We start from the raw sequence: 24,358 nt of genomic DNA, 5'->3' as shown, positions 1-24,358 counted from the left end.
GAGAAATTCTACAAACGAACACCTTATTGTTCCTTCTTGTTTCTGTGTTGCTGCAGTGAGGGGTAGGGTGCCAAGGATAACCAGTGTGAGTCAAAGGTAGTAAACCTGCCTGGCTTAGACTGTTGGTCTGCCCCTCTAACCCTAATCTTTTCTCAACAGTTCTTAAAGATTCTATTCTCAGGTGTGATTTTTAAATCCACCCATCCTTTGTTTTTTTTGTTTTTTAGCAGGTTTTCTATATTGGGAACACCCAAGGACAGTAGAGCGCTTTACCTAAACACCAGATTACATTTCACATTTATTTGTGTTTTTTTGCATGGAGAGATTTGGTGATTTGCCTGGACTCACTGAATGTTGAGCCAAGTCTGGACTTGAACTTGGGTACCCAGTTCCAAGATTGTTCATTTGACAGTTAGGGCCACATTTACCCCATCCGTCCATCTCTTTGAACGTTTCGATTGCAGTCAGCCATAGACCCAGACACCTGTCCCATGTGGACCACAACGACCCCCAGGTCCACTACTGCTAAGGTATGGGACACACTGCCCCAGATGAGACCCCATAACTAGGTACAATATTATCAACAAGGCCTTGTGAACTGGGCACAGTACTGGAGAAAAGGGCTACTTAATTCATACAAATACACCGGAAACATCCTTTACCCTGCATACGTTACTCCGCATGCCATTACCTCACATTTTTGACTCCGCAAAATCTTTTACAATGTAGGGCTTTACAATGCAAACTATTACAACGCATTCCCCAAAGTAACACCTGGTGGAGTTAGAATAGTAAATTGCGTTGTAATGGAGAATGCTTTGTAATCGATTGCGTTGTAAAGCCCTGCGTTGTAAAATGTTTTGTGGTATAAAAAATGCAGGGTATTGGCATGCGGTGTAAAAGTGTGCGGGTAAAGTGTCCTATTCCAAATACACAATTGGCACATACAGACCTGAGGCATGTTCATGAGAGCTGAGGAGGAATTCTAGGGCAGTATGTGCAGAGAAGGGCAATTCATGAATACTGAGGGGGAAATTGATGGGATCGGCTAGGGCAGTTCAATAATACACATGGGACATTCTCGAGTGCTGGGAGCCATCCCATGAGCATCAGAGTATTCCACAAAACTGGACGGGTTTTATTGCAGCAAAGTTTACTTGGTAAATTCTTACACGACATTTGGGAGGTTCCAATGGGGGAAATGTTGTGGTTCTTAGAGTCAAAAGCAGTAGATGGGGTAGAAGAGCTTTCTCCCTACTCACGGCAAACTTATGAACTCTTTGCCAATGGAGATCAAAACAGTAAATAGTCACATCTTGTTTAGAAAATATATCAAGACCTGGCTCTTCTCTTTAGAGACGTCCTTGTCTTGTTTGAGTCGCGGTTTCCCTTATAGGCTGTCTTTTATGTAGCGCCAAGCCTCCGCTGGGTATAAGAGTACTCTATAAGAATTTTTCAATTTAATTTTCTTTCCTGACCCAAAACTACTGAGTCTGATAACACCAGACTTAGTTTACTGCGACTGTGCACCTGGTAAAACCACAGGTACAGAGTGCTGGGGGCTGTAAGGGGAGGGACAGCTTGGCCCGTACCAGGCCTCCCTATCACCATAAGAGGGCACAGACAGTGCTCCTCCCCAAAGATTTCTAAGTCTTCCTAGCCATAAAGGCTCCCCCATCATTCCTGGACTCACACTGGCCATGGGATCAGTGAATCAGGTCCCAGCAGGTTATTCCGCATTTTAGGGACTTTAACTCTTAATCCCAGCTAATTCACTGGTGGCTACTACCCAAAATCTGTCATTCTAGTATTTCCCCATGGAGTTTTATGGGAACCTTGTAATGAGGACCTGAGTGGGGAAATACTTGATCACCGGGAAGGAAAATTCACGAGCACTGCATTGGTAATTCACAAACACTGAAAGGGGCATTCACGAACATTGAGGTTATAGGTCGAAGATGGACCAAGCAGGCAAAGGGAAGTGGGCCAGACTGCATTGCATGAAGGAGGCATCATGCTGTCCGGTATGCCTGGTACGGAGATACATGGCAACTGTAGAACCCAGAAATAGGCCGCTCTTCAAACATGAACCTGGGTCATTCCTTAGCCATTTCCAATTGATAGCAGTGATGAGGAGGCTCTGGGGGCAGCGGGGCTCCAAGCCAGGGCTTTCGGATCCCATTCATTCACGATCGAGCTGCAACCCCGGCTCCTGAGCTGGGCATGGGCAGTGGGCAAATCAAGGGGATTGGGCGTTGGGCATCTGGCACATTTAAATGGTACATATGCCCCGCCTTATACTGAGTCCGGCTTTTCTCCCCCTCCCGCTGTATAGGTCCGACCAAGCGGCGCAGAACGGTATGGTTTGTGGGACATTCTTACATCACACAGGCGCAACAGTGGGCAACGGCCAAAAGTGAATTCGGTAGGATTTGGATGCGGAACACTGAGGTAGTCTGGATGGGTTGGTCTGGAATTAAATGGGGCCCACTGCTACGCGCAGTGCAAGAAGCACTAGGGAGAGGTGGCAAACCGGACACGGTGATAGTTCACCTGGGAGGTAATGACTTGGCCACTCTAGGTAGGAGGGCCCTGCTAATGACAATGCAGGCAGGCCTTGCTGCAATGTCAAAACTGGTGCGCCCCGCCGAAATAATCTTCTCGGAAAAAATAGTGCGGAAGTCCTGGAGGGGGGGCGATAGACCTGGGAGCGGAGGAAAGATCCAGACACAAGCTAAACATTACTTTGACAAAGATATGTAGGGCTAACGGCTGGGGCTTCGTAAAGCACAGCTTCATAAATCTTAGGTCGCCAAGCTTCCACCTGGAGGATGGCTTGCACCTAACAGAGGTAGGGATGGATATGTTCCTACTAAACACTGTGGGGGTGCTAGAGCAAATGGGTTTCTCATAAACGGTGGGTGAGCATAGTGGAGCAATGGGGGAGCTCCCTCCGATCGGTGAGACCATAGGTAGCGTGGCAGAAGACAACCTAGAAGGATAGTGATGCAGCGCCCCTATAGAAAAACTGTCTCAAGAACGCTACCCAACACCATAATACTTACCATTAATCATAAATCACTCGATAGGCCCATAAACCAACAAGACTTTTTGGGCAACTGAATCATGTGACCTAATTAATCAGAACCTATTCACAAACTATTTACATATTTATATACATCTGCAGTTTATCATCTCTTACCATGGTTTTTACGCAAATAATATTTTAATTAAGTCACTTAGGTAAATGGATCAACTGATGGTAACTAGACCATGAATAAACCAGCTTGTCGTTTCAAAATCTAATTTATTAATTTTATTCTTCAAAGAAAACCATCTTCTTTAATAAATCATTATTTTATTAGCAATTCAGCAGCATTAAATGAGGTAAAGGCATATTAGACTGACATTTTAAGGAATCATCAATTAGCATGAATTAAAGCAAATAATCAGTTTCCCAAACCCTAAGTTCTATTTTCCCTGTCTAAAACTCGCTTCATCTAAAAAGAAATAGTCATTAAGGCCTACTATCCTTACGTGCGCCAAAAGTCCATCAGCATGTCACGCCCTTCTGGAATCGGAAAGCGAGAAGAACGCCCTCCTGCCCATGAGAACAATTTTTATACCTTTCTGACTAGCTAAAGTAACTAATCTTTGCATTCTTCTCTGAAAATCCAAACTTGTCATTGGCTGAGTCCTGTCAGTCCACCATTAGGTCATTCACTCCTGACCAAGTCCGGGCCTCATCATAAGCCCCTATTGTTCTTAGATTCTCCATCCTTTCGGCTTCCTCGAAAATGTTACATTCGCCCAAGCACAAAACTTTACTTCCTAATATTGGCAGGCAATTCAAACTTTCTGTCCTTGGTTTTTTCTCCAAGAACACATTCAACTCGACCACAACGGCTTCTATATTAAATGTTGATTGTTCAGCAAAAAGCTCTTCTTTTCTGCGCATGAGTGAGATCTTCACTCTGGTCAAGTTTTCTCATTCTCTCCAGCACTGTCAGCCATTTCTTAGGCCCATTCGAAAACTAATATTTAAACAAACACAAGACAATAATTAATTAAAGAATTAAGACTTATTCTGTTACCCACCCCCTTTGCTAACTATTAACCCATTAATCAATGTTCAAATCAAATCAAAAAGTCTTTATTTCGATTTTTTTCAATCATAAAAGACAGTTACAACCATGACCATTTTCAAAAAGAAAAAAACTTTTGCAAATTAAATTACATATTTTTTTTTTAAATTGCCTTTCATTGGCAGCTAATAAAATCCACAGTTCATTGTTCCATACTCAATTGACAGATATTGTTGGCCTATCGCCAAACATTGAGCCCATATGTTACAATCATTAAATGAATTGTGTTAAAAAACGAAAAAGAAACATAAACATATAATTCATTACATTCATTAAGAGAGAGGTATATAAAAAATGCATCACTAGATACATTACTCATTAGGTACTCTTAACAATCTCATGTAACATAGGCCAAGATTTCTGTAGGCTCATTTTCCGGGCCCGAATTATCCACATCCAATGAAGAAATTTAGCTACGACTACGGCTTGAGAGCTGTCAGTCCGTAAGATCCTGACAGCCTCACCACCCGTTTTGAGACCTAACTGTACACAAATAGGTTTTAACCAGGATCTCCTAGGCACCTTGTATTCTGAGCAGGCAAAGAGAACATGCCCAATGCCTTCCCGCTGATCGGGGCAGAAGGGACAGGCCGATCCTTGTCCCCCACGCCATTTTGCTGTGAGGGCATTTAGTGGTAACGACCCCACCCTGATCTGATGATATTTCTTCCTGTCCCCCGGGATAGTAATCCAGTCCCAATAAGCCTCGAGGGCCGGAGAATGCTTAAGTTGTAAGAAATCTGCCGTAAAAGATGGTTCAATACAGCGGCCAAATCTATTTGTCTCAAGCATGTTCCAGTACAGGTCTCGAAATATTTTCCTAGATGGAAAAAGATTCCCTACCAGATCGTCCCAAAGCGGAGATAATCCCATAGCCTTGTATATTGTTTTTACCTCCCTCATCCATGATATTTTGTGAGCCTTATCTGAGTCTCTCACATCGAGGAAGGCCCGTGCATACTGGGAGAGTTCAGTATTAATCAATGTTACCTAGCTGAAGCACATAGAGCAGCATTTATATTTACTTTTCTTCTTTTAGGTTGCAAAGAATCCTCCATGAGCTAATGCCACATAAAGACGAAAAGACATAACATAAGCACACAAAATAAGCACATGCCATTAATTAAACAGCCACATTTAATAGACAAGGTTAATTTATTATTTTTCACAAACCTGCAGTTTGCAACATAAAGCACATGAATTAGTCCCTTGTGTCGTGTATGCATTTTTAAACTAAGTTGATTAGTATATTTAATTTCAAACTCATTAATATGGTTATATTATGGAAGTTTAACTTTGCGAGTCAGAACAAAATATTATTCTGAACCTCGCTCCATCAACTCCCTCATCTGGTGATTTCAAAATCACCAAACTATACCAAAAATTTTAGCAAAAATGTTAACCCTTCGAACATGTTTTGTCTTTCACTGTATTAGTATTTCTAAAGTTTCCACTCTGCTGTCTGCTTGTAACTCTTGTACTGTGATCTGTGAAACTCTTCGAATTCTATTTCCTTCTCTTGTTCCTTTCTGAGCTTATAAATCCTCTTCTTTTCCCTTAGGTATTTCTTTCTCTTGTGTAGCATACAACTAATTTTCAACAAAAGTATCACAAAAACTATAACTAGTAAAGGAGTCATTATTTTGCCCAAAATTGAACTACCTATCTCTTGAAACCAGGTTTTGATTGCTGCAAATCTTTTGCTCAAACGTTCTGTAAAGTCTTCATCTTCTAAAGGAACAACTTCTGAATGAATCTCTGTAATGTTTTTAATGTACATCTCAATATTCTTGCTCTTGTCAGGAATATATGTGCTAAATAACGGTGTTGGATCCAGCCCTGATCTCTTGACTGGGTGAGAGTATTCTGCTTAATTCAGAGACTCTGTCCATCACCACCCCTTGTTGTAAATATAGGAATATATGTGCAGCAATGCTGGGCATGTAATATTCCACAAACTCCTCCCTCTTTTGCTAGCAGAATGTCAAGGGCAAGACTATTGTGCATAACCATGGTTCTCATGGCAATAATTTCAGTACCCACTAACTGGAAACCACCAGCAGTCAAGTCAAGTCAAGTCAAGTCAAGTTAAAATTTGTATAGCGCACTACTCACCCAGAGGGTCTCAAGGCGCTTGAGGGAGGGTATATTATTTATCAAATATCCAAGTTTTGAGTTGTTTTCTGAAGGATAGGTGGTTTTGTGTAAGGCGGAGGTGGGGGGGGAGGGGAATTCCACGTTTTGGCCGCTAAGTAGGAGAAAGATCTCCCCCCCCCCCCCCCCCCTTGGTGGTTCTTTGGATGCGTGGAATTGCGGCGAGGGCTTGATTGGACGATCGTAGTTGGCGATGGGGGAGTAGAAAGTCAGGCGCGTGTTGAGGTATTTGGGTCCTAGGTCGTAGAGGGCTTTGTGTGCGTGGGTGAGGAGACGGAACGTTATTCTCTTGTTGACGGGAAGCCAGTGGAGGTCTCTTAGGTGACCGGATATGTGATTGTTGCGGGGGATGTCAAGGATGAGTCTGGCGGCGGCGTTCTGAATTCGTTGGAGTTTTTTCTGTAGTTTGGCTGTAGTTCCGGCGTAAAGGGTGTTTCCGTAGTCCAGTCGGCTTGTGACTAGAGCATGGGTGACCGTCTTTCTTGTTTCCGTGGGGATCCAACGGAAGATCTTTTTGAGCATACGTAGGATGTTAAAGCATGATGATGAGACGGCGTTGACTTGTTTGGTCATCGAGAGGGAGGAGTCCAGGATGAAGCCCAGGTTGCGTGCGTGGTCCGTGGGTTTGGGTGCGCTGCCCAGGGCCGGAGGCCACCATGAGTCGTCCCAGGAAGAGGGGGATGATCCTAGTATGAGGACTTCCGTCTTGTCTGAATTTAGTTTTAGACGGCTGTTCTTCATCCACTCGGCTACGTCTTTCATCCCTTCGTGTAGGTTGGTTTTGGCGGTGGTTGGGTCTTTGGTGAGGGAGAGGATAAGCTGTGTGTCGTCAGCGTAGGAGATGATGTTGAGGTTGTGTTGGCGCGCGATGGATGCGAGGGGGCTCATGTAGACGTTAAAGAGGGTGGGGCTGAGCGAAGATCCTTGAGTTACGCCGCAAATGACTTCAGTGGCCTCTGATCTGAAAGGGGGAAGGCGGACCCTCTGAGTTCTCCCGGTGAGGAACGAGGTGATCCAGTCCAGTGCTTTTCCTTGTATCCCGAAGTAGCTGAGGCATTTTATGAGGGTGCTGTGGCAGACCGTGTTGAACGCTGCGGAGAGGTCCAGTAGGATGAGGGCAGCTGTTTCTCCGTTGTCAAGTAGTGTTCGAATGTCGTCTGTGGCTGCGATGAGGGCGGTTTCAGTGCTTTGTTTGGCTCTGAAGCTGGACTGAGATGGGTTGAGGGAGCCGTTCGACTCGAGGAAAGCGGCGAGCTGATTGTTGGTCTTTTCTATGACCTTGGCAGGGAAAGGGAGGAGCGAGATGGGGCGGTAGTTTTTAAGTTCCGTCGGGTCTGCTGTGGGTTTCTTCAGTAAGTAGAGACGGACACTCTACAAGAGTTCCTACTTTGGCTTAATTTGGGGGATGTGAACCTCAAATTCACATCACATATGAGTAAACACCAAGTGGAATTCCTTGACATTATTATCAAGCAAACAGAGGGCCACCTGACTGTGGAATTATACACAAAACCCACAGATAGGAATAGTATGCTGCACTACGAGAGCAACCATCCGGCATCACAGAAGAATAACATCCCATTTGGACAATTTCTTCGGTTAAGAAGAAATTGCACCTCAATGCAGGACTATGACACACATGCAAGTACCCTTAAAATTAAATTCTTAGAGAGAGGCTACCCCAAAAGGATGGTGAGGCACGCCTATAAACGGGCGAAATATTTTAATAGAGAAAAAAAATTCGTTCTAAAAGAGGAGAGTCGGAAGAGTTCACAACCTATTATGTTTGTAACAAATTTTTCACAGGTCAGCCATAAGGTTACGAATATTATAAACAGAAATTGGCATCTGATAGCGGACAAAACACACATGCCCATCCCAAAACCAATGTTCTCATATAGGAGAAATAAAACCATCAGAAATTCTCTAGTCCACACGTATAGAGAAATGCCTAAAAATCTGCAGATGACAGTGGATGGCAACCCCTTACCAACGGGCACACACCCTTGCTTAGGGTGCGTAAACTGTACTAGTATCATTAAGGGCAACAAGATTGCAGTTAATGATAAATCAGTATACATCAAAAGTTTCATGAATTGCAGGACAAAAAATGTATTTGATCCAATGTCCCTGTCATAAATCATACGTAGGTGGGACATCTAGGGAAATAAGGCTGCGATTAAATGAGCACCGATCAGCCCTCAGAACAAATAAAACAGGTGCACCTCTTACTGAACACTGGAGATTAGCAGGACATGCAATTGATGATCTAAAATGGTGCGGACTAGAAAAAATAACAGGCAGTAAGAGAGGTGGGAATCAGGATGATAAGAGGAAAAGAACGGAACAATTTTATATGTCTACCCTGAATAGTGTAAGATGTGGGTTGAACTCAAGAGAAGACTGGGAAAAAATCATTAAGTAAACTTAAGAGATCCAGACAGGAACATGAGACAGGCCAATGAGGAGGGTACCTGTAATAATAGCAATAGCAAACGTGACTCCTTTAATTAACATTAAAAAACATCTGGTTCCAAGGGTGCTCCAGGAAATATAGCACTGAGTCAGGGTATCTTTATTAAAAATAGAATAGGAATATGGTAAACTTCCAGCCATACGAAGAGTTATGAGGCCCGAATATAAATAGAGTAAATATTGTATAATACCACGAGCTAAAGGGGGCTCAAATAAATAATAGTATTGATAATTAGACATAACGGTGGAAATGATTCCTGTAACGATAATAATAGAATGGAAAATCAGATAAACAACGCGCCGTGGTGGCGATGCAGTCCGCTATAACCTGAAGCTAGTATCGTCATAGAAACGCATTAGATCTAAGAACCAATGAGGTAAACAAGATAATTGTGAATACCCAATAGGAAGACGTGAAAAAACATGGAAATGCGTTAGTTCACCATAGTAACGGGTTTCAGAATGGGTAGATTTGAACCAATGGAAGGTCAGGAAAGTTGCACCCAATTGACAAGGGGGACGTATATAAACCCGGAAGAGCGGCAAAATCAGTTCTGTTCTGTTCACCATATATCGAGTGTAGTACAGGAGGGCGGACTGCCAGGATATAGGAGCAGGGAGGCCGACTTAAAGGAAGAGGGTAAGTTTTATGAATGGGCTGTGACTCGCTATGTTATTAGCTAGCCCCTATGGGGTGGTGAGCCATAATATAACGCTACGCTACGCTAACTGCTAGTTAACAAGACGTCTTAATTGAAATAATAAAAAGTGAAGCCCCTTAACTTAAATTGTGGTGGCGAAACGGAAACTTACTGATAAGGTTTTTCTCGTATAACGAAAGCCAAGCACAATGTTTAGGCAAGTAGTGAAAGTTGTTATGTGTTGGCCATATAGCCACAAGCGGTCATAAGATATATCTTTTGAATTACCTCTACAGGTAACGACAAACCCACGAGGCCAGCCCGAGTTTGGTTAAGGATCTCTCATATATAAAAAAAAAAACCTAATTGAAAGCGGTTTGACACGGCAGGGAATTTTTACCTAACTTGTATGGTGAGTAAGAGATTAGTACAAAATGAGATTCTAATCCAGGTAACCATGGGTATGTTAATTAAGGCATAAATTGTAATCCCTCAGGAACATTATCATCCACAGTGGTCATAAAAACGGTGGCTCCTCCTGGCAGACAAATCCGGCAATCATTCATCTTAGTCACAGGTACAAGCAGCACCAATCTGTTTTTTGAAATATAAGGATCTAGATATGAACACTAAAAATTTTTTAGATTATTTTAAATTAAGGGTAAAAATTTGTTTTTGCTTTTCATGTCTATAGAAATATCCTGATGACTACCAATAGATGTAGATTACAACAATAAGGAACATTGAGACAACTCCTTATCCGTGAGGTATGTAATTATGTAATCCTCTGCCTAACATACAGTAGCGACATGCAAGATCAACATTAAAGGATCCAAAATATAGAATTATATAAGAATTGTTGTCTTTTTATTTAGAGACAACATATACTTGCACATCCAGCAAAGCATCCCGTGATGGGTCAAGCATACGAAAGCCTATAGAAACGCATTTGAATCAGCACTCTCCAGTAGAGATATGATCTCCATCTGGAAGAAGGTAGGCGTGCTGTAGACTACATAATAGTGTTACAATGGGGCTGGCAGCATGGGACATAAGGCCCAAGGGAGAGGTAAACTAGTCCAATGGTGTATAGGTGTGTATAGAATAAGAAACGTAGTGCCCAAGTGGTCGATATGTACATGTTGTATATAAATAATAGGAGAATATGATTTTGTGTTAAGCAACAGTAAGAAAATGGGTGTAAGAATATGTGTTTTTAAAGATACTGATCATAAATAAAAATGAGATCATAGAAGTTACACCTAACCAGTGGGACAATGTGGGACAATATGTGATAAAGATATACGATCTTATTAATTATACAAATGAAGAAATGGATGGTAACTCTGTGTTCTTTTAACTGTTTAGAATCAGTCCTGAGGAAGGTGTACAAAAAGAAAACCGAAACGCCGCGTCGACTCTTTGATTCTTTTTTATCTTGCAATTTTTATAATAATTGTTTATTGTGATATGTTTTTAACATTGTGATTTGTATAATGAATTATAAATTGAGTGTATGAATAAATTGTATATCAGAGTTTTTACCAAACATATATTGTTATTTTGTCTGTCATTATAATTTGGAATTTTGCTGGTAATTTGTACAGATCCATTATTGTCCCAATTGTGATAGTGTTCTATACTTTATACACCTTACTGTACCTTTACCTCTCCCGCCCATTTGTTGGCATGCTGTCTTAAGTAATATACCACCTATGAGTATTATTATAATTGGACATATTCTTTACTGTCCATCTAATTGGGACTTTTAGCTTTGATACGGTTTATTCAGTAAAGCACTGAGTTCGGCATGTTTCCAGCTTTCTGGGAAGATAGCGGTGTTGAGGGAACAGTTGATTATGTCTCGGAGATGGGGAGCGATGATGGAGTCGGCCTTGTTGAAGATGTGGTGGGGGCATGGGTCGGTTGGTGATCCGGAAAGGATGGAGTTCATCAAGCGGATGGTGTCTTCTGTGCTGATTGGGTTCCAGGCGTTAAGGGTGGTGGTGGGGGGCTTCGGTTCGGTGGAGGTGAGGGGGGTGGACTGGTCGCCAAAGTTGTTGTGTATGTCTGCGATTTTGCTGTGGAAGAATGAGGCTAGAGAGTCGCAGAGGTCTTGAGAGGGAGTGATGTCATTGGTGCCGGCGCTGGGGTTGGTAAACTCTTTGACGATGTTGAAGAGTTCCTTGCTGTTGTGGGCGTTGTTGTCGAGTCGATCCTTGAATGCCGATTTCTTGGTGGATCGGATCATCAGATGGTGTTTGCGGGTGGCGTTCTTGAGGGCGGTCATGTTGTCTGTGGTTGGGTTTTTTCGCCAGGCTTTCTCGAAGGTGCGGCAGATCTTTTTGAATTTCTTAAGTTCGTCATTGAACCAAGGGGCTTTTTTGATAACTGGCTTGTTTTGATAGTTTTTCAAGGGTGCTAATTCGTTGGCGCTGTGTGTGATCCATTGTGCGAGATTGATGACTGCTGTATTTGGGTCCAGTGATTTGGCGGGAGGGTTTTGGTAAAGCGATGTGGTGAGCTGGTCGGTGGTAACTTTGTTCCAGTTTCTACGGGGAATTTGTTGTGGGTGGTGGTGGGTCGTGGTCTTATTGTAGTTGAAATGGACCCAGCAGTGGTCTGTCCAATGGAGTTCTGTGGCATGATTGAAGAAGATGTGTTTGCTGGAGGAGAAGATTGGGTCGAGCGTGTGACCGGCGAGGTGGGTAGGGGTGTTTACCAGTTGTTTGAGTCCGAGATTAGCGAGGTTGTCCAGAAAGGAGGTGGTGTTGCTGTCGTTGTTTTTTTCCAGGTGGAAGTTGAGATCCCCTAGTAGAATGTAGTCCTCGGAGGGGAGGGCGTGTGGGCTGATGAAATCGGTGATGTCTTCGCTGAATTGTGTGCGAGGTCCTGGTGGTCTGTAGATGAGGGTGCCTCTGAGTGTGGTATTAGGGTCGGTGTGAATCTGGGAGTGAAGGTGTTCGGCTGCTGTGAGGTTGTCGTCGGAGCTGGTTGTGATGCGGATGGTGTTCTTATGGACGATGGCTATGCCTCCTCCTGTTTGGTTGATGCGGTCTTTTTGAATGATCTTGTATCCGTCCGGGATGGCTGTGGCGATGTCGGGCGCTGATGAGGCGTTCATCCAAGTTTCTGTAAGAAAGGCGATGTCCGGCGTATTGGTGTCTAGTAGGTTCCAAAGTTCAGTGGCGTGTTTGTGGACAGATCGGGTGTTGAGCAGGATGCACTTCAAGTGGTTAGTGTCGGAGCTCTGTTTGGCGTTTGTGGATTTAGTGTGGGTCCTGATACAGTTGAACCTGCAGGAGTGGCAGATGAAGGGTCCATGGGTGTGTCCAGGGGCGGCTTGGTAGCAGTCTGGGAGACGGTTGGAGTTGAGTGCAGTGAGGGTTGCGGAGTCATATGTTATGTGGGTGGAGTGGACTTTGCGGGGGCCAGAGGGTCTGGCGCTGGGCGCGGTCCGGGCGCGGACGGGCGTAGACGGGCTTACCTTTGGCGCACCTTCGGCGCGCATAGGGCGCGCACGCTGCGCGTATGTTGCTCTGACATAAGTGGATGGTGGAGGGGGCGGAGCGAGGGAGGAGCAGCTGGGAGGCGGGAACGGGGTGGAGGGATGGGCTAGGAGGCACAACAACAAGATGGCAGCACAAACAAAAGCAAAACTGGACGAGATTGGGGCACAGTCTCTAATATCGCTATGCTATGTCCAATAGCACCGGCACAATCAGGCACATATATTTTAAATAGGCAAAGCGAGCAATGCAAATAGCTATAATGCAGTCAATGAGAGTGAAGCACAAATGATAAAAGCGGCAGTGAGCAGTATGGCGCTACTATATCGTCAATGCGAGCAATGCACATATAATTAATTCAAAGCGGCAGTGATCAGAATAGCGCTACGATACCAAATACCCAGCTGGCCAGGGAGCGTGAGGAGCGACCGCTTCTGAGCAAGTCAGGACGGTCACCAACAGTGTCAGTGGACAATCTATCAACAAATGTGGACAATTTTCTGATTTTAACTTCATTTAGGGTTATACCCACAAAAGGTATTACTGCACAAAAAATATCTCCCAAAATTTCTGAAAAACTTTCTCTTTTAAATCTACTCAGATGATTGCTAATTTCAAATGAACCGTTTTCATTTCTGTCTACATGAAAATTCTTTGGGAAAACTAAACCAACGTAACAAGTCCCATACCAGTGGTCTGGGAGATTGTAGTAAGCCTTGTCCCCACATACAAAATAAATTCCAGGAAAATTTGGATCTTTGCCACCTTTAAATCCCCATCCACCCAACATTTAATAAGTATCCTCACATTGGCTAGCACCCACAAAGTAATTGTCAAAAAGCGTGTTGTCTCTTCTAATGCAAAGCTTTCCGTTAACTGGTTTATCTATGTGAATAGCAAAATTTTCTGATGATCTACCATTAAGCTTTTCATCCTCAATTTGCCAAAACGTAGATTTGGTTTGTTTCAGCATTTCATTTCTTTTATAAATCGCTCTTCTCTCTTCAACTAAATTCAAGCAAGACTTCTCCTCAGCTCTCAATTTGCAAGTTAAGTTGTTTCTAAAAGCATATTCATATGTTAGTTCATTTGTTTCAATGAAAAATTCCCTCATCAGTTTAGCTTGTTTATGCTTATTCAAGCTTTTGTCAACCTTTAAATTTGCAAAAATCTCATCGTAATTAGAATAATAGTACTCTAAACGACCTGTTTGATAAAACAGACTAGCTATTACGCTGCATGTAATGCCATAAGTAAGGGGAAGCATGTTATAGGTCATCCCCTCAGAAACAGAGGCTGGTAATTTCACACAAATATAACAGTCTTTAACATACATGACTCTAACATATTCAGAAAGAAGTCTTGAAAAAGTATTACTAGAAAAATCACCAACAGATCTATCTTGGTGGATCTCTGGCTTATGATCAATAACTCTGTTAGTTTTGCCTGCTGTACCATGATTATCTTGTTTAGCCATAGCTTTGCTTGTCATGTTAACTTTGTACACTTCCTTGTCAATTCCAAAAGGGAAAATGACAACTAAAATAACCAGACCAAGATTATTAAAACCCCACAAATTAAAGACATTTTACATCTCCTAAAGATTGAACATCTCGAGTTATTGTTAATATAAGGCATCTTTACTCGATAGCAAGAGCCTTACAAGAAAAATCAAAAATCAAAATCAAAATTTAAAAATCACGAAATATACCCCCGTTTTTAAATTTTTTTTTTTTTTTAATAAAACCCTACTTTCTAACAGCTTTTCTTCGACCTTGCGTCTTACATCAAATGTATTTTTCAGCTAACACAATTTCTTCGACCTTGTGTCACCTAACACAATTTCTTCAGCCTTATGCCAAAGACAAATCCTCAAAATTTTACAGATACTACTTTAATCATTACCACTTGTGTCATTTAAATCTTCTTGACTACTACTATTCACCTCCACCACAGGTGGGATGATTATGCATGTCCATTCAGGAGACTTGCACTTCTCGTTAGGCTTTACAACTCTTTTTGCTCTACTACTAATGACTTCTATTTTCTTTCCTGCTTGAATTTTCTTATCAGGGTCACTTTTCTGACTAGAGACTTCGTTCACCTGCTCTTTTGATCTGTTCACCAATTTGAATTTTAGTCCATCATTTTCATTAGGCCAGTTATCACCTTTTCTTGGCAATTTCTTCTTTGGTTCAGATGTGTTACACTCTGCTCTCCAAGCTCTTTTCAAAGAAATTTCTTATTTCGGAATCTTCATCACTATCATCTGTTTCCGTTTCTGAAATTTCAATTCTAAATCTAGGCTCTTCTTTACTCGGCAGTTTCACTCTGTTAGGAACATCATCTTTATAGCTGGTACTCGGAACTTCGTCTTCTTCTTCTTCTGCAATAACTTCCAACTTTCCAGTTTCAGGAATTCCGTTCCTGCCTTCAGAGCTTTCAATCTGCTTTTCAATATTCTCCTCATTTTTAATCTCCACCTGATCACACTCTTCTGCTTCTTTTTCTAGCAGATTTTCATCATCTTCTTATTCTAGTATCACAATTTCTTCAGTATCTTCATTCAATGACTTATTCTCAATTGAACTTTCCAGATGTCGACCTTCTTGTGGATCTTCACGATCTTGATTTCTTTCACGTTCTTCTTCAGAATCTGAATCAGTTGTAGTGTCACCTTCGTCACGATTTTCAGATGTTGGCACACCAATGGTGTGACTAGCATGAATCCACCTCTTCAATCCTTTGCACTTTACTGCATTTGTTGTGACAAGAATCACCTGTCTTGCTTTTTGCCACCTGGATACTAGACAATTTCTTCTCCGGTGTATTTTTATCCTCACCCAGTCTCCTGGTAACAGATCATGAGCTTTTTCCTTGTCTCTTGTAATTACATCAGTTCCCACCTGATGGAACACAGAAGTCACGACGTCAGAAAGGTTCCTACATTATTCCAAAATGACGCTATCATTTATACTCATTAATTTTCCAATTGGTGCAAATGCTTGTCTCATGACCCTACCCATGACAATATCATGAGGGCTTAGACCTGTCTTTTTATCAGGAGTACTTCTCAAAGACATCAAAACAAGTGGAAGTGCATCAGTCCACTTTACTCCTGTAGCTAAACACATTTTAGCTATCCTATTCTTGATTGTACCATTTATTTGCTCAACAACACCTGATGCTTCTGGTCTGTAGGCACAATGCAGCTTCTGTTTTATATTTAATTCTTCACAAATCATTTGCAATAGTCTGTTTTCAAAATGTGTGCCTCGATCAGTTTCAACAGTCACTGGAAAAACGTACCTAGGTATGATTTCCCTTAAAAGCAATTTTGCAACAGTAACTGAATCATTGTGACCTGTTGGGAACGCTTCCACCCATCTTGAAAACAAACAGATTATCACAAGTACATATCTTAACTTGTTGTGGGGTGGCATGTCAATGAAATCCATTTGTAGTCTAGTGAAAGGACCACCCTCCCGTCCTATGGTTCCCATGCTCACAACTGTTTTTCTGTTTGGGTTCATTTGTTGACAGGTTAAGCATCTCTGACAAAAATATTCTGCAATTATTCTGAACTTTTGATTGAACCATGTTTGCCTAAACAACCTAATCATTTAATCTCTACCAATATGACCTGGACCATGATACATTCGAGCCATGTCAGCAATCATGCTATTTGGCATTACTGGTCTGTCATCTTTGTAAACCTCTGGTGGCCAGAAAACTCTGCTGCACCTCCCCAGACCGTAACCACTGCAAGGAACCTCGGCGTCCTGTTTGACACCGATCTATCTTTTGACCATCACGTCAGGACCGTAGCGGGCCGATGTTTTGGAATTATTAAGTCCCTGAAAAAATTCTTTGACTTTTTACCGCTTGACTCTAGGAAAACGGTAGCAGTGGCCCTAATAATCTCACGCTTGGATTATTGTAATGGTCTCCTTGCTGGAGCTAAAAAGGCTACACTCAACAAGCTCCAAAGTGTTCTTCACACCGCAGCCAGACTTGTCCTAAAGCTGCCCAGGAAATCGTCCCTCTCCGCTGCTTCAAGATCCCTGCACTGGCTCTCACTTCACAAGAGAGTATTCTTTAAGATGCTGCTTGTCGCCTTCCGGGCTTTCAATAGCTCCGGCCCATTATACCTTACCAAACGCTTCCCCCACTACAACCCGTCCAGATCTCTGCGTTCCTCTCATGACAATCTCATCCTCCCTGCCAGATTCAATATGAAGACAAAAGGTGGCAAAACCTTACACCACTTGGCCTCTAAAGCCTGGAACCTCATGCCCAAAAATCTGAGATTCCAAACCCATGAAAAACAATTTAGAAAATCGCTAAAAACCTGGATCTATAGCCTCAAGGATGACTACATCAAAGCCGCCATATAACTTCTTCTCCCTCTAGGAAATGATCTGATCCTCTACCGGGAAATTTAGCGCCAAGATGCTCCTTCCGGAGCGACCGTTGCGCTCTATAAATACCCTCACAAATTCACAAATCTCATCTTCTTCTCGCTGTCTGCAACCTGCTCACCATGAGTCTTTTTCCTCATCATCTGCCTCATCTTGTAAATCTTTCACTCCTTGCCATGTCTCAACTACAGATGTTAGCATAAGTGAATTCAAAACATGTTCATTGTCTTTTTCCCGATTGATTGAAAAATTGTTCATTGCACAGTGTTTTGCAATCTCATCTGCATAGGCATTACCTTTAGTTATATAATCATTGCCCTTTTTATGTGCTGCACATTTCACAACAGCAATTTTCTCTGGTAGCTGAATGCCATCGATCAATCTCTTGATCAATTTCGCATTTCTTATTGGTGATCCCGCAGAAGTTAAATAACCTCTTTGAGACCAGAGCTGACCATAGTCATGGACTACGCCATACCCATACTGACTATCAGTCACTATGGTAATTCTCAATTCTTTTGCTCTTTCACAGGCTCGAATCAAAGCAATCAATTCTGCTACTTGAGCTGAACGAATTCCTTCGAGACAGGCAGCCTCCACTACATCTGCAACTGTGCAAACAGAATATGCTGCTCTCAAAACACCTTCATCTGTTCTCAAGCATGAACCATCAACAAAACAAAATCTGACTCTGGCAATGGAACATCTTTAATGTCCTGTCTGGGTTTAGTACAATATTCTAAAACATCTAAGCATTCGTGATCAATGTCATTCTCGTTCCTGATATCTGTTATAGTTCCATCAGGCAACAATGTGGAATTATTTAAATTCACACACCTTGCTATCGAGACATTATCTGATCCCAAAATACTTTTTTCATATTTTGTTAACCTATTACTTGTCAAATGCTGTGTTTTGCTTCTGGTAAGAATAATTTCAACAGAATGTGGTACATAAACTTTTACAGGAAACCCCGTTATAATTCCTTCACTCTGTTCAAGGCTTACACTTGTTGCAGCTTCTGCTTTTAAGCAGCCTGGTAATGCTTTTGCAACAGGATCAAGAACTGCTGAGAAATATGCAATTGGCTTTCTCAGTTTTCCATGTCTTTGTATTAGAACTGATAATGCACAACCTTCCCTTTCACTGCAATACAGTTCAAATCCCTTCTCATAGTCTGGCATACCCAGAGCTGGAGGGTTTGCGGAGTATGTGTTAAATCTATTTTATTTACGCTCTTTTCTGGCGATTCACCATCAGATTCTGCACCTGTTGGTGTTCTACATATCGAACTTTGATTAAAAGTTAAATCAGGCATCCTTGTTTTTTCTCGGTGAATTTCTGACAAATCTCAATACAATTTTTCAGCCACTTTCTAAATTTCTGCATTTAATGGAATAGTTAAAGCTGAGTGTCTAACTTCTCTTTTATCAAATACTGGTTGAACAGGACCAATCGTTACTGGTACTGTTACCGCTTCCATGCTTTTAGTTAACTGCTGTATTAATTCTTCTTTTGTTCGAAAATATTCTGAAGTATTTGGCATATCCCCAGAACCTTCTGTTCTCATTACATTTTTTAGGGTTTCATTTCTGCGAACTGGTGTTTCAACATAATTTCTGTTTTCACCAGCTATGCTAGAATTAGTTCTGGTTTCTACTCTTTCAGTAGTTTTTGCATTATTCGGGAGTAATCTAGGTGATACCTCATTAATAATTTCTCTAGGAAGTGCACTTGGAGTAGTTCTTGGAGGAATCATCGGGGAAGACAATGTACAAACTGGCTCATAAGGAGGAGGCTTTTTCCGTTTTACATTATAAATTTCTTCTAAAACTGCATCCTCTAATTCACTTTCTTCAGCGTTATTATTTTTCTTTTGACAATTCTTTTGACCGGATACTTCTGTAACCATCACTCTTACTGGGTACACACCATCACATGCATTACGTCTCCATCGACGCATTATATCCTCATTAGTTTCTCGATCAATGCCTAATCTAGTACCTTTTGCTATACCTTTGCTCGCCCGTACCAATTGGAACATCTCATCCTGCCATTCTGCTAAAGCCTCAAATTGTGTAGGTCTAGGCTTTGGTTCAAGAGTCATCATCTTGTCTCTTACATTTTTCATAACCTTAATGTTGAAAGAACCATCTTCCAGCCACGCTAAAACACCATCATCCTTGGTATAATCCATCCAATTTTCAAACCAAAGGCAAGTATGATAACCAAATTCACCTTCCATATAAGCTGCAGGTGTCTTGTACTTATGAAGTAATTTTCCACCTCGCTTTTCAATTTTCTTGTCAGATTTCAATTTATTTTTCAATTTCTGAATCCATGAAAGTTTCTTTTTCTGCTTAATATAATAATAATCCATGTTTTAAATCTGTTTCTTTTACTTCAATAAAGATCGTAACAAGGAAGTTGGTATTCCGCTGCACCAGCCAATCCGTGCGCGAAACTCACTAACAAGCCAATCAGGTGAAGCTACGTCACCACCTTGCTCAACCAATAGAAACACAGCTTTCATGATAAGCCAATCAGCTGTCAGCTCGTCTTAGTCACGTGAGCCAATCAGTGCGCTTGCTGTGACGTAAGTTAGCCAATTGCAGCGCGGACCCTATGCCGTACACTGCCGCTGCAGCTTCTCGTCTCTCACTCCTAGAGCTCACCCCTCCTTTACAAAATATTTTCACAGCGCCGTTTTAAACAAAACTTTTCAATCAATTTCAATTAGTAACTCCAGAAAAACAAACCATTTGTCTGTTTCACTAAAATAAAGTAATAGCTTTTACAGTCACTCAAGTATTCATTTGTGTGAAATAGACGACGCTATTCCCACACAATATTCATTCGTTGATAAAGTAAAACTATTCTACCCTTCTATCAGGTAATAACGAACTCCTTTCCCTCTGGATGCACATAAAGTGACAATTCAAAGTTTAACTCAAACGTAATTACAAAATCCTTTTCGCACATTCAAACAAAGAAAACCCTAAACAAGCATACATAAATCTTGGTAGCACTTTAACCAACCATAGAAATCTACACTCACCAGTAAGAATAGACGTCACTACCTTACCCTTCACTCAAGCTTTGATAAATTCTACTACTCTTTTCACAGTAAGTTTTAAAACAGGCTCCAAGTCCCTATACTCGAAAGCTACGATTTCATAGACAATCCTCACTATACATTCTACCTAGCACACCTAGACTCCCTATACTTGTGCTGTACGTCCACACCACTAGTGATATATGTCAATACCACTATTTTGAAACAGAACAAATGCACTGTGTAACTTCACTTGTTACACTACTCTTATGCCGGCACAACTAGGAATTTTCACACTGCTGGAAAGAACCTTTCGACTACATATAACAACTTTACAAACTCGACATATGTTAAAACATCGATCCTATGTAACTACCATGTAGCATGTCCGTTACCATAGTAACCATCCTCTGCTACCAAGAAATTGATGCAGCGCCCCTATAGAAAAACTGTCTCAACAACGCTACCCAACACCATAATACTTACCATTAATCATAAATCACTCGTAAGGCCCATAAACCAACGAGACAATTTTTGGGCAACTGAATCATGTGACCTAATTAATCAAAACGTATTCACAAACTATTTACACATTTATATACATCTGCAGTTTATCATCTCTTACCATGGTTTTTTACGCAAATAATATTTTAATTAAGTTACTTAGGTAAATGGATCAACTGATGGTAACTAGACCATGAATAAACAAGACCAGCTTGTCGTTTCAAAATCTAATTTATTAATTTTATTCTTCAAAGAAAAGCATCTTCTTTAATAAATCATTATTTTATAAGCAATTAAGCAGCATTAAATGAGGTAAAGGCATATTAGACTGACATTTTAAGGAATCATCAATTAGCATGAATTAAAGCAAATAATCAGTTCCCCAAACCTAAGTTCTATTTTCCCTGTCTAAAACTCGCTTCATCTAAAAAGAAATACAAAACAAAAAAGAAGATACCCTCTAAACCAAAAAGGGACAGGGTGAATAAGATAAAAAAAATGGGATTTACACAGAGGTTCAAAACTGACGTTACTTATAACCCTTATATTTATAGAGCTAAGGGTAATTCTAATTTGGTCTCAAGGTTATTTGTAGGTCGTGCACTGCCTCCTATGGTATTACTGTTGTGGTAAATAAATAAATAATACCTCTATTTTTGAATGGATAAATGAATAACAGATAGCTCAATAAATAAGAGTCAAGATTCGAGGTAGTAGGAGTTTTGCAGGTTTAATACAGCATAAGGACAGGAACAGGACAACCTGCACAGGAATAGGATGGCAGCGCTGCCGGGGGCAGGATCGGAATCGGCGTAACATTAAATAACAAGACATGATCATATATACTAAAACAGTTGCATTACAATACATACGATAGGCGGAACAGTGGGTGTGGTCAATAGCAGTCGCGAAAGATAAGGGTGAAAGTAGGTGTAACAGGGGCGTATACATAGACATGTGATGCAAACGTAACAGAATATGTCATAAATGGGGCGGAAACATGGAGGGGGCTACCTAAGGAGCCGGGACCTCTGACCTAATGGTGCGCGCAAACTGGCAATGACGTGTTACTAGAAGAAGCTGGGGGCTACGAACTCTGTGCTAGGAGCAGAGACTGGAGTCTGGAGAGTCAGGGCGACATGTACCTAAGCAGTATCTAGTATCTGATGTTTAGAGAACATGTTGATAGGATCCAAAAGTTATCGGGGTAAAGGCTAACAGACTCTAAGAATGGTGCATGCATTATTCTACATGTAGTGCGTGATGAAGAATATTAAATGACCATTAAATGCAGTATTTCTCTAACGTGGAGACGTGAAGGCTAGACAATGACGGAAACTATTGATGCGATTCAGTAGCTTTAGGAATGCAGAGAAGGAGGGCTGAACTGATAACTGGAATCATAACATACTCTTGGCAGACTCAGAGGCAGAGCCAGGCTGAGCCGGGCACTGCGAGGCAGGAAGTAAGTGAAGGGTCGAGGATACAGGTGGGGGCTGTATCGCTCCTCAGCGAGGCTCAGAAGACATGAGCTGAATCTGGTGTCCGGGCCCTTTTGAGGCCTAGAAACGGGGACTTTACAATGAAATAACGTGCACACTGAGAAACGTGGCAACGTAACTTTACATAGGCCTGATATTCGTAGTATTCACGAGAACTGGAAACTGACATACTAGAGGTGGACACAACTGTAATTGCGTCTTTAATCGAACATAGGGAATACATATGCATATTAATCATGCACAGATAACATATGATGGAGGACGCGTAGGGACACAGAACATGGCAAAATTTACTTTTCCACATTCCCTCCTTGTCACTACGTTTCCATCAGGAAACATCAATATTCATGATACCATCTATCATTTCATACAGTATCATTTGCTCGTCTCGAATTTTCTGGGAACGGGTTTTAGAACGGGGCTTGGGACTAGGAATACAAGAGGTAGCACAAATGCCGCAAATCGCAGGGCCACATTGTATACAGAGGCAGCAGCTGAATATGATCGCTACTGCAATACCTAGAAAGGACAAGACTTTCCATCCCCAAGCGGAAATTATATTCCAGAACCAACCGGACCATGTCCAGGTGCCTGGATCTTGGTGTAACAGATGGGCAATTTTATGGAGTCTGGTTATAGCTGAATAAACAGACGGCGCGTTATTTGGAATGAAAATGCAGCAACTAGATCCGATGACTCTACAGGCCCCGCCCCTATCGGCCAATATGACGTCAAGGACGAGACGATTCTGTAAAACGACAAATCTCATAGCAGATTGCTCTTCAGTTAAGTTACCTAGAGCAGAGGCAGTCTCATTTACTACAGCTTCAAGGGTTCTGGTTAACCTACGAATTAGCTTACTATTCTGGATAGGTCCTATAAAGAAGAAGAAACCTCTATTGAAATCTGTATACTGTTCTAGAGCAGTTTCAGTATAATCGACAATTGGGGACTCAATCTCCCTTCTATGTCTAAGGTGTACTAGATGGGTGTTTCTATGATAATCAGATGGGGCTAGGAAAACAGGTGGCAGTAGGAAGGCAATGTAACAGGTTCCCTCCCAATCGAGGGGCAGACGAACATATGCGGTTTGACCACAAATAAAATAAGAATGACGTGAAGCTTTGAAAATAGATTTCCCACTGTCACTATATTTGACAATAGTAGTACAATCGCTATGTCCTACATGTACGGAACCATTACTTCGGACACATAATTCGCCTTTGACTGGTAATACTGAAATAGCAGGTAAGTCTGGAGTGGAATCAGACTGAACATTCAGGACCATGAAATTCGAAGAATAATTACCTAAATTGTAAACTTCATTTTCTAGATCTAACCCTGTTCTGTGGGGAAGACCTTGCTTTTCTGGGAAACATGTACTGTTAAGAAAAGACATATCTGTTGAGGATGACGTTAACGTGGACCATGCTCCACACGAACCATTATGTGAAAATGGATAAGGAAAGAGTGGCAGAACTCCCTTCGGTGTCTGGAAAGGGGGGAGTCGACCACACACCCAACAATTAGTGGCATTGCTGGTCTGGTGTGAATAATGTAACATGCGGATGAAAGAATTGTTACGCATAGCGAGACGGTAAGAGAGTTCATGAGGAGGCAGATCACTAAACGTGTGCTCTACTGTAGCATTGGCAGACTTATTTACATGAGAAACTGGAAAATACAAGTAAAATGCATAACTGGTGCAGGAAATCATAACGCTGAGAAATAATATGAAACATAGAAAAACGATACATCGGATTGAGTTTTGACTAACTCTCTCACTATGGGGGTCTATTTTATACATGTCAGAAACCGGTCTAACCGTTTCACCTAGGGGAGGACTTAGACAATCAAACTGGCTGACTTATTTTACTAGATCTTAACTTAAGCTTATACTCCTGTTGCGGAGTTGTCTCTAACTGGGAAGGGTTCGTAGCAATGTCTTTTGC

General features: G+C 41.6%; 1 protein-coding gene across 3 annotated transcripts in view; it reads left to right on the top strand.

The window, feature by feature from the left end:
- The window catches only part of LOC144768106 (tyrosine-protein phosphatase non-receptor type 6-like), an 848,841-nt gene that overhangs the window by 83,224 nt on the left and 741,259 nt on the right, over window positions 1-24,358 (top strand). The gene's annotated exons all lie outside the window — the stretch shown is intronic.

This window comes from Lissotriton helveticus, chromosome 7, assembly GCF_964261635.1.
Source record: "Lissotriton helveticus chromosome 7, aLisHel1.1, whole genome shotgun sequence".
NCBI lineage: Eukaryota > Metazoa > Chordata > Amphibia > Caudata > Salamandridae > Lissotriton > Lissotriton helveticus.
Note: the sequence above shows the minus strand (reverse complement) of the source record. Positions and strands in the feature narration are given on the sequence as shown.